This window comes from Mustela putorius, unplaced genomic scaffold, assembly GCF_011764305.1.
Source record: "Mustela putorius furo isolate JIRA1106 unplaced genomic scaffold, ASM1176430v1.1 tig00000577_pilon_pilon_pilon, whole genome shotgun sequence".
In the NCBI taxonomy this organism is placed as follows: Eukaryota; Metazoa; Chordata; class Mammalia; order Carnivora; family Mustelidae; genus Mustela; species Mustela putorius.
Window position 1 is genome coordinate 6,213,975 of NW_025421421.1, and position 15,683 is coordinate 6,229,657.

Sequence of the window (15,683 nt, forward strand, 5' to 3'; positions counted from 1 at the left end):
AAAAGCAAGCAAAGGTTTCGAATGTTTGATCCATTCTTGGAAGTCAGTTACTGTCCACCCATGTCCCCGCACAGCAAGCAAATGCCTCAACTTCTTAAAGCTGAGGCCACTTTCTAGTGATTGTTGGGGACAGTCGGAGCAGCAGCTGTGGGGACAGAAGCCTGCCTCTCTCTCGGGGCAAGTCAAGTCCCTGGCTTTCTTCAGGCATCACGGGGTCCACCCTGGGGTCTCTGGAGGGTGGGGGGGGATGGATGGACAGTCACGTGGGAGCCATGCGGGGGCTCAGCACAGCCTCCGTCCGCAGCCCACCAACCTGGGGGCCCGAGTTGCCGGCTGAGTTTATTAGGCTGAGTTTATTAGCTACTAATTGGCTAAAAGACTAAAAGGCTCTGGGGCCTCCGTTGCCTAAAGTGACTTGACCTTGGGGGCCTCTGAGCTCCGGCGCAGGGCATGCACACCCACAGGTGCACAGAACACAGCCTGCAGACTGAATGGGTAATAATGAATAATAATAACAACAACAATAACAACAACGGTGCTAATAATAGCAGCAGCCTCGGTGTGGAATGCTTCCCAAATTTGGGCGGATGGGCTGAAGGCTGTGCGTACAGACGCTCTGTAGCGAGGACAGCCAGCTCTTCCAGACTCTGCACACCTCGCTCTGTCCTGGCGCCCCCTGCAGTCAGGAGTGGCCACTCACTGAGGTCTTGCCCAGGCAGAGTGAGCAGGCATGCCCTGCACCCATGTGTCCTTGGCCCAAAACGCCTCCCCACGGGAGCATCTCCAGTCTCGAGCACAGACTTGGAGGGAGATAGCCGCAGGGACTGTGGCTGTCACAGAAAGAAGAAGGTGGAAAACTTTTGCTGCTGACTTTTGCAATTACTTTTAAATTATGGGGGAAAAATGGATATGAACCCAAAAACATGTATTTTGAAATTCCCTTAGGGATACGTAAGCAAGACAGTGTAGACACCGCTTGTCTACACAACAAAGACGAGACTCCTGAAGCAAGTGTTCAAACTCTCCTAGCCCAAGCCTTTGGCATTTCCCATTGTCTCTCACATTGGCATCTGGGTCTCTTGGTGGCTCTGAAACATACCTGCCCATCCCACCCCCCCCACCCCACTCAAAGTTTTATCCTCAAAATACTTCCCCAACTACTCCCCTCTGAACTGAATATACCTCCCTGAGGCAGCTCCAAAAACATAGCTGCAAATTCTTTGACGCTCCGTTGGTGGAAAAGTAGGGATCTGTGTCATCTCCTTGCCAAAAGCTGGGTAGGCTTGTGACCACCCAAAAGGACAACAGACAACATGGAAACTCTGCCATGTGACTTCCAAGTGTGGGTCACAAAAGCCAGGCATCACTTCTATGTATCCTGGAGCACATGCTCTTGAAATGGAAAAAAAAAAAAAAAAAACCAACAACAAAAAAAACCCCAAAATTCAACAGAGCCCACTTTGAAGATCTTACCGGCTTTATTCAGTGATTCATGTAGTGGGCAGCAGCCCATGTAGCACAGAAAGGAGCACCGTGTAATAACGTTACATAACAATGAATGAACATATGAATCGGGAGGAATGCTGCCCACATAACGGGAAGCTTAGGTACAACTCTAGGACAAAGGAACGGGAGCTGGGGCAGGTGGGGCACCCTACCTGGTTCTGCTCTTTCTGGGCCCCAGACCCTTGCCCATAATGATCAGATAGTATCTATGCAGCCCAATATTTATTCATGGATTTATTAAATACCAACTATCTACCAAGCCTACTGTTTCAGGCCAGGTCAAAGTCCTAAGCATCTTCTCATGATGCTTCCATTCTAAATGGGAGGAGACAGACAAAAAATGACATTAAATGTAATCTGTTCCGTGATATGTGCTAAGAAGAAAGCAGCCTAAGGGGTGAGCTGAATGTTGTTGAACACGGTAACATCAGAGAAGTCCTCTCTGATGAGGTAATATTCTAGTAGACACCTGAAGAAGCAGGAGAAAGTACAAAGCCATGTTTACGCCAGGGGAGAAGCATTCCTGGAAAAAGGAGGGGCAACCATAAAGATCCCCAGATAAGAATGTGCTTGCTGGGTTGAAGGAGAAGATGGCCAGGGTGCCCTGAGCATAACGACCAAGAGAGGAGCCGCTGGGCCAAGATGCGTGGCGTGGACGGGCAGGACATGGCAGTCAGGAAGGGCTGAAGGACTTCTGATGTTGCTCTGGCTTTGGCGGGAAGTCGTCAGACATCCGCGGTTGGAGGGGTGGCACGATCTGGTGCATCCATGGCCCAGGCTCCATCAGGAACACACACTGAGAGGTGAGTCGGAGGCACTGAGACAAGGTAGAGGGTTTCACGACTCCCAACCAAGAGGCTTGGACGGGGACTGGAGGAGGTGCAGACGATGTGAAGCGGTCAGAACAGGAACGTGTCTGAAGGCAGAGCCAACAGCATTCCGTGTTGGACTCAGAAGGGTGGGAGAAAGACAGGAGGCAAGAGTGATTCCACTGTCTTCTAGGCTGAAGACCTGCTGGAGCGCCATCAACCTTGGCTGAGAGGGGAACCCTGTGAGGGACGTAGGTTTGGTTCATGAGAACTAAGCTTTGGGTTTTTCTGAAAAACGTCTCTGGAGACACTCGCCAGCTCAGGACCTTATGAAGAGAGCTTGCTGAGATCGGCTGGGAGTGACCCACGATCTGCAAAGTCAATGACAGGAGAAAATATATTCCAAAGGGTCACAGGTTTTCAGCGGCCCAGAGTGGTCATTTTTCCTTTTGATGGTTACATATTACATAATGGCTTTGATGCCAATTAGAAATATATGTTACAGAGTGAGGCTAGAGCCGTTTTTTTTTTTTTGTTTGTTTGTTTGTTTTTTAAAGGAACTCATTGAAGGAAAAATACTAATTAAAAATAGTACAGTTGAGGGGCACATGGGTGTCTCAGTGGGTTAAAGCCTCTGCCTTTGGCTCAGGTCATGATCTCAGGGTCTTGGGATAGAGCCCTGCATCGGGCTCTCTGCTCAGCGGGGAGCCTTCTTCCTCCTCTTTCTGTCAAATAAATAAATAAAATCTTTAAAACAAAATAGTACAATTGAAATAGTTATGGGGAAAAATCATGTCTGCTATGCACTAATGGATGAGCTTTGGGAAACACTGGTGTCTGATGTAATATCCCAATAACTAAAGTATCCCCAAAGGTCAGTCTCTGAGAAGAGAAGCCTTGGCTATTGACTCTGTTCTGATTCGTCCAAATTTTTCTTCACCTCCAGCTGGCTAGTTGTCTTCAGGTCTCCATGACGCACCCCTCCCCCAACATTTTTATTTCGACCTGAGGTCTACCGACCAGTGCTACATCCTAGACCAAAAACCAGAAATAGCATTTGTTGCTTATTCTCACTCTGAGTTCATACGTAGTTCAAACTTTATTCTAATTGGAGTTCTTACAATTGGGTTGATGTCTAGAGGAGAATACACTTTCCCTCATAAACCCTGCGCAAGGCCACTTATTGCCTTGATGCCCCGTGTGCAGCTGAGGGCTGCAGGCAGCTCTGGGTGGGGACCCAGCAGGTGGCCCCTCTGGGTCTACCACTGGCTCCGGGGACACAGGGGATCCTCATGCTTCCACTGACAGTGCTCGGTGGGAAGCATTCCTTCCCACCTTGCGTAGGGTGGAAACTGGAAAGATGCCATCCCGTAAACCCCAGAACACAAGCCCCCTTAATCCATGAGAGCCCTTTACAGACCACCCCGACCCCCACCCTAGGAAGTAGCTACCAGTATTCTACCGATTTCACAAATAAAATAACATCCAAGGCCCTAGTAGCTGCGTCCAAAGTCACACAGCTTATTTCCTGGCCTCTCCTGTTTCAGTCCATCATGTGGGGACCAGGGGCACACAGTGGGACAACTCTGTGACAATGGGTGACTCCCAGAACCCAGGATGCACTGAGGAACCCTTGGTGGTTGGCTGTTTCAGCCAATGTGGGGGCTAAGCCTCACACAGCGACCCGGGTAAGCGGAGGGGGATTTGGAGAGAGACTATGGGAGCAAGACCCATGTGGGACAGAGTGGTTGCAGGAGGAGGTGTGAGTCTCGGGATAACCAGGAGAGGAGAGGGGGGCTTTCTAACGGGGAAGTCTGACTTCCTTTGTGCGGGGTACTCCTTACACGTTTGGTGGGAAACCCCACTGAACTCAGCTGGGCCTCAACTGTTAGGTGTGCACGTGTAATCTGGAAAGCCTGTGATACGGCCCATTTCCCCAAGGCTGCCCTGTTACAGGTCACCCGTCCCTCCATCTGGAGGCTGGTGACCAACCTCTATCTGGTTTGTGGGAATTATTCTGTATGCCCTTTTCTATATGTATGTGATACTTCAGTAGAATTTCTAAAAATATTTTTACTCTCTACATTTTTTTATTTAAATTTTGTCAGTTAACATACAGTGTGATACTGGTTCCTGGAGTAGAATTCAGTGATTTACCACTTCCATACAACACCTGGTGCTCATTCCCAAATATGGAATCCTTTGAGAATGTGCTTGTCATCCGTGCTCAGGGGCCAACCTAATCTTCTCTGTATCGTTCCAATTTTTAGTATATATGTTAGCAAAGTGAGCACAAATCTATGCTTTTTTTTTTTTAAAGAATCTCATATTCAGGGGTGCCTAGGTGGCTCAGTTGGTTAAGCATCTGCCTTCCGCTCAGATCCTGATCCCAAGGTTCTGGGATCGAGTCCCAAGTTGGGCTCCCTCTCAGCAGGGAGCCTGCTTCTCCCTCTCTTTCTGCCCCTCCCCCTGCTTCTGTTCTCTCTCTATCTCTCCATCAAATAAATAAATAAAATTTTTAAAAAGAGCTTTTCATGAAGTGACAGAAGATGGTGGAGGAGTAGCAGACTGAAATGACATCAGGTCACAGGAGTCCAGCTAGAGAGCTACCAAACCATTCTGAACACCTACAAACTCAATAGGAGATAGAAGAGAAGAGGAGCAATTCTAGGAACAGAAAATCGACCACTTTCTGAAAGGTAGGACATGCAGGGAAGTGAGTCCGAGGTGGGGGGGGGCAGGGGGAAGCAGGCTCCCTACTGAGCAGAGAGCCTGACGTGGGGCTCAATCCCAGGACCCTGAGACCATTACCTGAGCTGAAGGCAGAGGCTCAACCCACTGAGCCACCCAGGCATCCCCAATTTCTTCTAATAGATCAGAATATACCCTAAATCTAGCACAGGGCTTTGTTCTAGTCTCCAGCCTGAGCACATTCTCTACCAGTCCCGCTCTTTTTTTCTTCTTTCTTTTTCCAACAAACTTATCAATTCCGTTTTTAGAATTTTTTTTACTTTTCATCTTTACAGTCATATTCCATCCCTTCATTGTGTTTACCCTTATTTTTGTATGTATATAAGTTTTGCTTTCTTTAATATTTTGGGAGATAGTTTCTTCTAAGAGACCAAAATACACCCAAAATCAAATGGGTGGTTCTGTTCTACTCACTAGTCTAATGTATATATAATTTCTTTTTATGCCCTTTCTTCTGTCCCTGGTTTGGGGTCTCCTCTGATTTGGTTAGCGTACATTTTTCTGGGGTCTTTGCCACCCTTTCAGTATATTATTCTCTCATTCATATATTATTATTATTTTTTAATATTTTATTTATTTATTTGACAGACAGAGATCACAAGTAGGCAGAGAGGCAGGCAGAGAGAGAGGAGGAAGCAGGCTCCCTGCTGAGCAGAGAGCCCGATGCGGGGCTCGATCCCAGGACCCCAGGATCATGACCCGAGCCGAAAGCAGAGGCTTTAACCCACTGAGCCATCCAGGCGTCCCTCATTCATATATTCTTACCTGGATAAAATGACAAGGTGGAAAAACTCACCACAAAAAAATTGAACAAGAGGCAATACCAATGGTTAGGAACCTAATCAATAAAGACCTTGGTAATATGTCAGATCTAGAGTTCAGAATGATGATTCTCAAGGTGCTAGCTGGGCTCAGAAAAGGCATGGAGGATATTAGAGAAACCCTGTCTGGAGAAATAAAATCCCTTTCTGGAGAAATAAAAGAACTAAAATCTAACCACGCTGAAATAAAAAAAGGAATTAATGAGGTGCAATCAAGAATAGAGGCTCTTACTGCTAGGATAAATGAGGCAGAAGAGAGAATTAGTGATATAGAAGACCAAATGACAGAGAATAAAGAAGCTGAGACAAACAACTACTTGATCAAGAGGGGAGAATTCAAGAGATAAATGATACCATAAGATGAGGGGCAAAAGGTATATTGGTACAAATAATATTAGAGAATTTCCCTAATATGGCAAAGGGAACAAGCATAAAAATCCAGGAGGCACAGAGAACCCCCCCTCAAAATCAATAAATATAGGTCCATATGCTGTCAAATAGTAAAACTTACTAGTTTTAGTGACAAAGAGAAAATCCTGAAAGCAGCTCGGACAAGAAGTCTCTAACATACAATGGTAAAAATATTAGATTGGCAGCAAACTTACCCACAGAGACCTGGCAGGACAGAAAGAACTGGCATGATATATTCAGAGCACTAAATGAGAAAAACATGCAGCCAAGGATACTATATCTAGCTAGGTTATCATTGAAAATAGAAGGAGAGATAAAAAGCTTCCAGGACAAACACAAATTAAAAGAATTTTCAAACACCAAACCAGCCCTACAGGAAATATTGAAAGGGGCCTCTAAGCAAAGAGAGAGCCTAAAAGTAGTAGACCAGAAAGGAACAGAGACAATATACAGTAACAGTCACCTTACAGGCAATAAAATGGCACTAAATTCATGTCTTTCAATAGTTACCCTGAATGCCCAAATCAAAAGACACAGGGTATCAGAATGGATTAAAAAACAAAACCCATCAATACGCTGTCTGCAAGAAACTCATTTTACCAAAAGACACCTCCAGATTTAAAGTGAGGAGGTGGAAAACAAATTACCATGCTAATGGACATCAAAAGAAAGCTGGGGTGGCAATACTCATATCAGATAAATTAGATTTTAAGCCAATGACTATAATAAGAGATGAGGAAGTACACTATATCATACTCAAAGGGTCTGTCCAACGAGAAGATCTAACAATTTTAAATATCTATGTCCCTAACATGGGAGCAGACAACTATATAAACCAATTAATAACAAAATCAAAGAAACACATCAACAATAATACAATAATAGTAGGGAACTTTAACACCCCCCCTCGCTGAAATGGACAGATCATCCAAGCAAAAGATCAACAAGGAAATAAAGGCCTTAAATGACACACTAGACCAGATGGACAACACAGATATATTCAGAACATTCCATCCAAAAGCAACAAAATACGCATTCTTCTCTAGTGCACATGGAACATTCTCCAGAATAGATCATATCCTGAGTCACAAATCAGGTCTCAACTGGTACCAAAAGATTGGGATCATTCCTTGCATATTTTCAGACCACAATGCTCTGAAGCTAGAACTCAATCACAAGAGGGAAGTTGGAAAGAGCGCAAATACATGGAGGTTAAAGAGCATCCTACTAAAGGATGCTCAACCAGGAAATTAATGAATGTGTCAACCAGGAAATTAAAGAACTGAAAAAACACATGGAGACAAATGAAAATGAGAACACAACTGTTCAAAATCTGTGGGACACAGCAAAGGCAGTCTGAGAGGTAAATATATAGTCATACAAGCCTTTCTCAAGAAACAAGAAAGGTCTCAAGTATACAACCTAACCCTACACCTAAAGGAGCTGGAAAAGAACAGCATAGAAAGCCTAAACCCAGCAGGAGAAGAGAAATCATAAAGATCAGAGCAGAAATCAATGAAATAGGAACCAAAAGAACAGCAGAACAAATCAACAAAACTAGAGACTAGTTCTTTGAAAGAATTACTAAGTCTGATAAACCCATGGCTAAGCTTATTAAAAAGAAAAGAAAAAGGGACGCCTGGGTGACTCAGTTGGTTAAGCAGCTGCCTTCGGCTCAGGTCATGATCCCAGCATCCTGGGAGCTGCTTCTCCCTCTGACTCTGCCTGCCACTCTGCCTGTGCTCGCTCTTGCTCTCTCTCTCTCTGACAAATAAATAAATAAAATCTTTTTAAAAAATAAAAAAATAAAAATAAAAATAAAAGAAAAAAAAAGGACCTAAATACACAAAATCATGAATGAAAGAGGAGAGATCACAACCAACACCAAAGAAATACAAACAATTATAAGAACATATTATAAACAACTATACGCCAGCAAATTTGACAAATTTGACAATCTGGAAGAAATGGAAGCATTCCTAAAGAAACAGAAACTACCAAAACTGAATCAGGAAGAAATAGAAAACCTGAAAAAACCCATATCCAATAAGAAGATTGAAACAGTCATCAAAAATCTCCCAACTAACAAGAGCCCAGGGCCAGACGGCTTCCCAGGGGAATTCTACCAAACATTTAAAGAAATATTAATACCCATTCTCCTGAAACTGTTCCAAAAAATAGAAATGGAAGGAAAACTTCCAAACTCATTTTATGAGGCCAGCATTACCTTGATCCCAAAACCAGACAAAGACCCCACCAAAAAGGAGAATTACAGACCAATATCCCTGATGAACACAGATGCAAAAATTCTCACCAAAATACTAGCTAATATGATCCAACAGTACATTAAAAGGATTATTCACCATGAGCAAGTGGGATTGATTCCTGGGCTGCAAGGTTGGTTCAAAATCCACAAATTAATCAGTGTGATCAAATACATTGATAAAAGAAATAACAAGAACCATATGATACTCTCAATAGATGCTGAAAAAACATTTGACAAAGTACAGCATCCTTTCTAGATCAAAACTCTTCAGAGTGTAGGGAGAGAGGGTACATTCTTCATTATCTTCAAAGCCATCTATGAAAAACTCACAGCGAGTATCATTCTCAATGGGGGAAAACTGAGAGCTTTTCCCCTAAGGTCAGGAACATGGCAGGGATGTCCACTATCACCACTGATATTCAACATAGTACTAGAAGTCCTAGCCTCAGCAATCAGACAACAAAAAGAAATTAAAGGCATCCAAATCAGCAAAGAAGAAGTCAAACTATCACTGTTTGCAGATGATATGATATTTTATGTGGAAAACCCAAAATACCACTCCAATACTGTTAAAACTTGCAAAAGAATGCAGTAAAATGTCAGGATATAAAATCAGTGCACAGAAATCAGTTGCATTTCTATATACCAACAAGACAGAAGAAAGAGAAATCAAAGAGTTAATCCCATTTGCAATTGCACCCCAAACAATAAGATACCTAGGAATAAACCTATCAAAAGAGACAAAGAATCTGTACTCAGAAAACTATAAAGTACTCATGAAAGAAATTGAAGAAGACACAAAGAAATGGAAAAACGTTCCATGCTGACGGATTGGAAGAACAAATACTGTGAAAATATATATGCTACCTAAAGCAACCTACACATTTAATGCAATCCCTATCAAAATACCATCAATTTTTTTCAAAGAAACAGAACAAATAATCCTAAAATTTACACGGAACCAGAAAAGACCCCGAATAGCCAGAGGAATGTTGAAAAAGAAAGCCAGAGTTGGTGGCATCACAATTCCAGACTTCAAGCTCTATTACAAAGCTGTCATCATCAAGATAGTATGGTACCAGCACAAAAATAGACATAGAGATCAATGGAAAAGAATAAAGAGCCCAGAAATAGACCCTTAACTCTAAGGTCAACTCATCTTCGACAAAGCAGGAAAGAATGTCCAATGGAAAAAGGACAGTCTCTTCAACAAATGGTGTTGGGAAAACTGGACTGCTACATGCAGAAGAATGAAACTGGACCATTTCCTTACACCACACACAAAAATAGATCCAAATGGATGAAAGACCTTAATGTGAGACAGGAATCCATCAAGATCCTTGAGGAGAACACAGGCAGCAACCTCTTCGACCTCTGCCTCAGCAACTTCTTCCTAGAAACATCACCAAAGGTAAGGGAAACAAGGGCCAAAATGAACTATTGGGACTTCACTGAGTTCAAAAGCTTTTGCACAGCAAAGGAAACAGTCAACAAAACCAAAAGGCAACTGACAGAATGGGATAAGATATTTGCAAACGACATATCAGATAAAGGGCTAGTATCCAAAATCTAAAAAGACCTTATCAAACTCAACACTCAAAGAACAAACAATCCAATCAAGAAATGAGCAGAGCACGTGAACAGACATTTCTGCAAAGAAGGCATCCAGATGGCCAACAGACACATGAACAAGTGCTCCACATCATTCAGCATCAGGGAAATACAAATCAAAGCTACAATGAGATACCACCTCACACCAGTCAGAATGGCTGAAATTAAAAAGTCAGGAAACGACAGATGCTGGTGAGGATGCGGAGAAAGGGGAATCCTACTACAATGTTTGTGGGAATGCAAGCTGGTGCAGTCTCTGGAAAACAGCATGGAGGTTCCTCAAAGAGTTGAAAACAGAGCTACCCAATGACCCAGCAATTGCACTACTGGATATTTACCCTAAAGATACAAATGTAGTGATCCAAAGGGGCATGTGCACCCCAATGTTTATAGCAGCAATGTCCACAATAGCCAAACTATGGAAAGAACCTAGATACCTAGATGTCCATCAACAGATGAATGGCTAAAGAAGATGTGGCGTACATACACACACACACACACACACACACACACACACAGTGGAATACTATGCAGCCATCAAAAGAAATGAAATCTTGCCATTTGCAACAATGTGGATGGAACTAGAGGGTATTATGCTGAGCTAAATAACTCAAGAGAGAGTTATTTAGAGAGAGACAATTTTCATATGATCTCCCTAATATGAGGAATTTGAGAGGCAGAGTGGGAGGTAGGGAAGGAAAAAATGAAACAGGATGGGATTGGGAGGGAGACAGACCGTAACAGATTCTTAATCTCACAAAACAAACTGGGGATTGCTGAAGGTAGGGGGGTAGGGAGAGGGTCATGGGGTTATGGACATTGGGGAGGTTATGTGCTATGGTGAGTGCTGTAAAGTGTGTAAACCTGATGATTCACAGACAAATAATACATTATATGTTAATAAAAATAAATTTTAAAAAATTTTTTTAAGAATTTTTCATGATAAAATAGAAGAAGGGTTTATATGGAAATTTTTTTTTTTAAGATTTTATTTATTTATCTGACAGAGATCACATGTAGGCAGAGAGGCAGGTGGGGCCTGAGCAGAGAGCCTGACTCGGGGTTCGATCCCAGGACCCTGGGATCATGACCTGAGCCGAAGTCAGAGGCATTAACCCACTGAGCCACCCAGGCGGCCCTGTGGAATGGGTTTTAAGGCAACATAAATTTGCCAAATACTAGTTTCATGTAATCTAAGGATGTTTCTCTAAGGGAAGATTTGTTACAGCTTGAAATATATTGATATGAATGCTAAATTTGTGTGTGTGTGTGTGTGTGTGTGTGTGTGTGTGTGTGTGTGTGTGTCTAAACCCGAACTTAGATCCCATTCCCTCCCTCCATCGAAAGCAAACATCCCTGGAAGAGCAACCTGCGAGACAGAGAAGCTTGTGTTCCATGGGACTAGGCTCACCTGCCCTCCGGGGTCCGGGCTTCTGTGCCCACCAGCAAGCACATTCCTGCAGTCCCGGACAGGAGAAGCTGCTGGAAACCGGAGCAGAAAGCAGCAGTCCTCTGCTGTGAGCCCTGCTTGCCCTTCCTCCTCTGACCTCCTTTGGCGGTTGGGAAGATTGCCAGCAGTTCCTCCTCAGTTTTGCCAAATGAAAGGCTTGGATCAGGGCCTTCTTCCTTCCCGGGAGGAAAATGAATTTCCCGGGGCCTGCACGAATTCATTGTTTTTGATGATTTTAATTGGTGATTAAACCCTGAATATCTTGAGAAATTAAGCCAGTTTTGATAGCCGGGATCTACCGGAAGCCCATTTGTCACCGACCGTTCTTCATACTTGGCATGTGTTAAAGTGACATTTCGGATACGTTCCCATCTAATTTCGGTGACTTTTTGTTTGAATTCACACTCAGTGAATGTTAATAGTATGTGGGGGTTCTGTGTGCTGAATACATTGACATTTTCTCTCCCGAAGGAAGTACGATGCTGCTGCTCAGTCCCCAGCCCCCACCCCGACCCCTTTTGCTGTATGTTGGGTGCAATGAGGACCAGGGATTGTGCACGAACACACAACAGGACTTGTGGCCCTACCCCCTGCTTGGATCTCTCTGTCCTCCTGCAGTTGCTTCCCTCTGCCCAGGAACCAGGAGCCCAGGAGAAACCTCATTAGGCAGCCTCTTGGCCCCAGGGTTTGAAGCAGTCCCTGCAAGCCCTCAGGGCAGAGATTAAGCTCTGGGATCAGCTGGGGTCAGCTTCTGAGCACAGCAATGGGCACCCATGGCCCTGGGCCAGTGACACTTCCAGGCAGACAGGTGCCTGTAGCACTAACAGGACCCAGCCCATCTTGGTGTCATTTGCTTTTCATGCTCGCCCCAGGAACTCGCAGAGCAATGCAGCTAGCCCTGTCTGCCAGCGTATCTGCCCACCTCCGGGCTGGACTGAGCCTACCCGGCTCATTGGAGCGTCTGCAGAGAGGAAGCCCACAGCTCACCACAGCCAGAGGTCAGAAGGCTCCCAGGACCACTCGGGCTGGCAATGAACGTGCTTCCCATCAACCTGGCAATGACTGGCCATGGCCTCTTGCAACTCAAAGCCAAGGATTTCGGAGACTTCCAAACAAACGTTCATGGTAACAGATCATGCTTTTTCCCAAGTTATTTTTTCCCCTGAAAATCCTAAGATATCAGGGAGCATGCCCACTGTGTGCCTTTCCATGGCCACAGGCTCGTTATTCAAAAGAGAATGCTTTGGCCAAAGGGCCTAAGCCCCCTGTGGATACTACCAGCAGGAAGCCATGAAAACACCACCAGCAACTGGGTGGGACAACACAGAGCTGGCCAGGGGAGCAGATCTGAGCGCCAGTCAATCCTGGCGCTACACCCACATGTGTGCCTCGTTCTCCCCTTGCTCCTTATCTGGGCTGCGTTGTGCCATGTCAGAGTCCACCAGCAATCCCGCAACCGTGGGATGCTAAGGACAGTGAAGCAAGGATCTTACCAAAGATGTAAGCCGTGAGTGGCTTCAGGCTCCTGATAATATCCCCAGAAGTTTAAATAAAGGCTGAGTCTCAGTTTGGTTTCACATGTGGTCCAGCTCCCTCTCTGGCTGGGGCCAGTCTCTCCGTCAACTGGGACTTCTACCATGGCTCCCAGGGGCTTCGTCTTCATCTTTCCAGCTCACTTCCCTCCATGTAACACTAGTGGCTGTTTACTACGCACAAAACTCGTCTGCGTGCCCCCCATCACCCTACGTTACACTGCCACATGGGTCACCTGCAGTGATGGCCCCATGGTTCATGTTCTTTCAGGAAGTGCCCCGGTTATGTGATCATGACTTGTTACGTCTCCCCGAGCACTAGTGCAGCTTAGACGCCAACTCTTTTTTTTAAAGATTTTATCTATTTATCTGACAGGGAGAGACACAGTGAGAGAGGGAACACAAGCAGGGGGCAGTAGGAGAGGAAGAAGCGGGCTCCCCATTGAACAGGGAGACAGATGTGGGGTTCAACCCCAGGACCTGGGATCATGACCTGAGCTGAAGGTAGCCGCTTAACGACTGAGCCACCCAGGCGCCCTGACACCCACTCCTGAGAGAGGAGTTGGACAAAGCCCTTGGTGTGAAATAAAGTACATACAATACCTTGGTTGAAGTTCTTTGTAGACTACGGACCGGGACAGCTATAAGAACTGTAAGAACAGCTGTAAGAACACCACCACTTGCCCTATTTTCCTGCTCACACTGAAAAAAATGCTTTGAGCCACCAAGTTAAGCTATTTAGAACTTATCTTAGTCCAAGTCAAAGAGAGAGAGAAGAAAGAAATTGACTGATTCAACAGAACATACTGTAAATCCTTTGGCAAAAAGAGACCAAGCATTCTGGACTGTAGGCACCTGACACTTTCTCAAAACATGCTGATGTTCCTAGTAAGCGATTATATTTGTTGCTAATACACAGTTTATTTGTTACTAACCAGATCTTTCCCAGGTACCAGCCCGGGACAGGCAAAAGCACTCTCAGACAACGAACCACAAGAGCGGTCTTTAGAAAGGAGAGAGAAAGTCATTCAGGTTCCTCCAGATTCTGGGTCTGCTTTAGTGCTTGTTGTGTCCCAGGTCTTCTGGGCTGTTGGGGGGCAGGGGCAATGGAGCACGTGAAGGGCTCTGGCAAGTAAGCTCACAGTTCAGGTATTTGAATGTACCCCCAACATTCCCCAATCCAGTGTCAGTTGCCTTCATGTTCTTCTGGACACTCTGTGTGTTGAGAGTTGGAAGTCATTAAGGCAGACTCTAACGGCCACTTCTATTTTTAGTTCTTCAGTTGTCATTAGGACACCAATTTCTATGTCCAGATGTTAAAGGCCCTCCTCAGACAACAGCTTACTCGTTGTCTTCCAAACTGATTTAACAACAAAAACTGGGTCACCAAGGGCTTCTGGTTTCATCTTCAACAAGCAAAGAGCTTTGGAGTCAAGTCACCACTCTCATCCTTACAACTACAAAAGGCTGGACGAACTTTGCAAAACAGGACTTCTTTTTGGAGCCATCAGAGGACTGGGGCCAACAGAGCCAATCGCCACTCTCCAAATCTGGAGAGACAGTAGTATCCAGAGTCACAGCCGGGATTTGCTGACATGGGGCCGAAGCCACTGAAACTAAAACACTTACTAAAAACACTTACACCATAACTTAGATTGACTATCGTGAAGGGGAGAGGGGCAGGCAGGAGTCAAAAATCCTCATAAAAATTTGGACTCCCCCCAAATTTATCTACTAATAGCCTACTGTTGACCAGAAGTCCTATCAATAACAAACAACTGATGAACACATATTTTGTCTATGTATAAAGCTTAGAATAAAGCTGGAGAAAAAAATATTAGGAAAATCATAAAAGTACATATATAGTAATTGATTGAAAAAACCACAGAACCTGCTCAGTCCAAACCCCTATTTTCAAGGGTCAACTGTGTTATCAATTATACTTTAAATGTGACAGGTCTAAATACACCAATTAAAAAGACAGAGACTGTCAGAATAGATTAAAAATGGGAAGCTGGTTATCTGCTATATATTCTGTCTATAGGAAATCCACTTTGTAAAGATCCAGAGAGTTTAAAAATAAAGGGGTGGAGAAAGATAGATACCATGCTGAACACTCATTAGAAGAAAGCTGGGGTCATTATTTTAATTTCAGACAAAGCAGACTCCACAACAAGGAATATCATTAAGAATAGAGGACAGAGCGATAAAGGGGTTAATCCTCCAAGAAAACACAGCAACTTTAATGTATATGCATCTAACAAGAGAGTGTCACAAAACACCAGCTTCTAGGCCACCATGGGGCTGGGAGGGGACTCTGGGCAGGTCCCTCCTGGGTGTCTGAGCCTTCCCTTGTCCTCACCTGGGATGCCATTTTGGCCCCTCAAGCCACTCCCTAGACATCCTTCGACACAGGATCCGGGACACAGGAGTTAGCATAGGCCTCTGAAGTTGGACCCTCTACTTCTTTAACTTTGAAAAACATGGGAGTCCATCTATCTCGTCAATCTCTGTCTTCAAATCTTT

General features: G+C 44.5%; 1 non-coding gene across 1 annotated transcript; it reads right to left on the reverse strand.

Moving 5' to 3' along the window:
• Positions 1–4,501: 4,501 nt before the first annotated feature.
• LOC123392450 lies at positions 4,502–4,609 on the reverse strand. Its single transcript, XR_006607167.1, has one exon. It is a non-coding gene; the product is annotated as a U6 spliceosomal RNA (small nuclear RNA).
• Between the last annotated feature and the right edge of the window lie 11,074 nt (positions 4,610–15,683).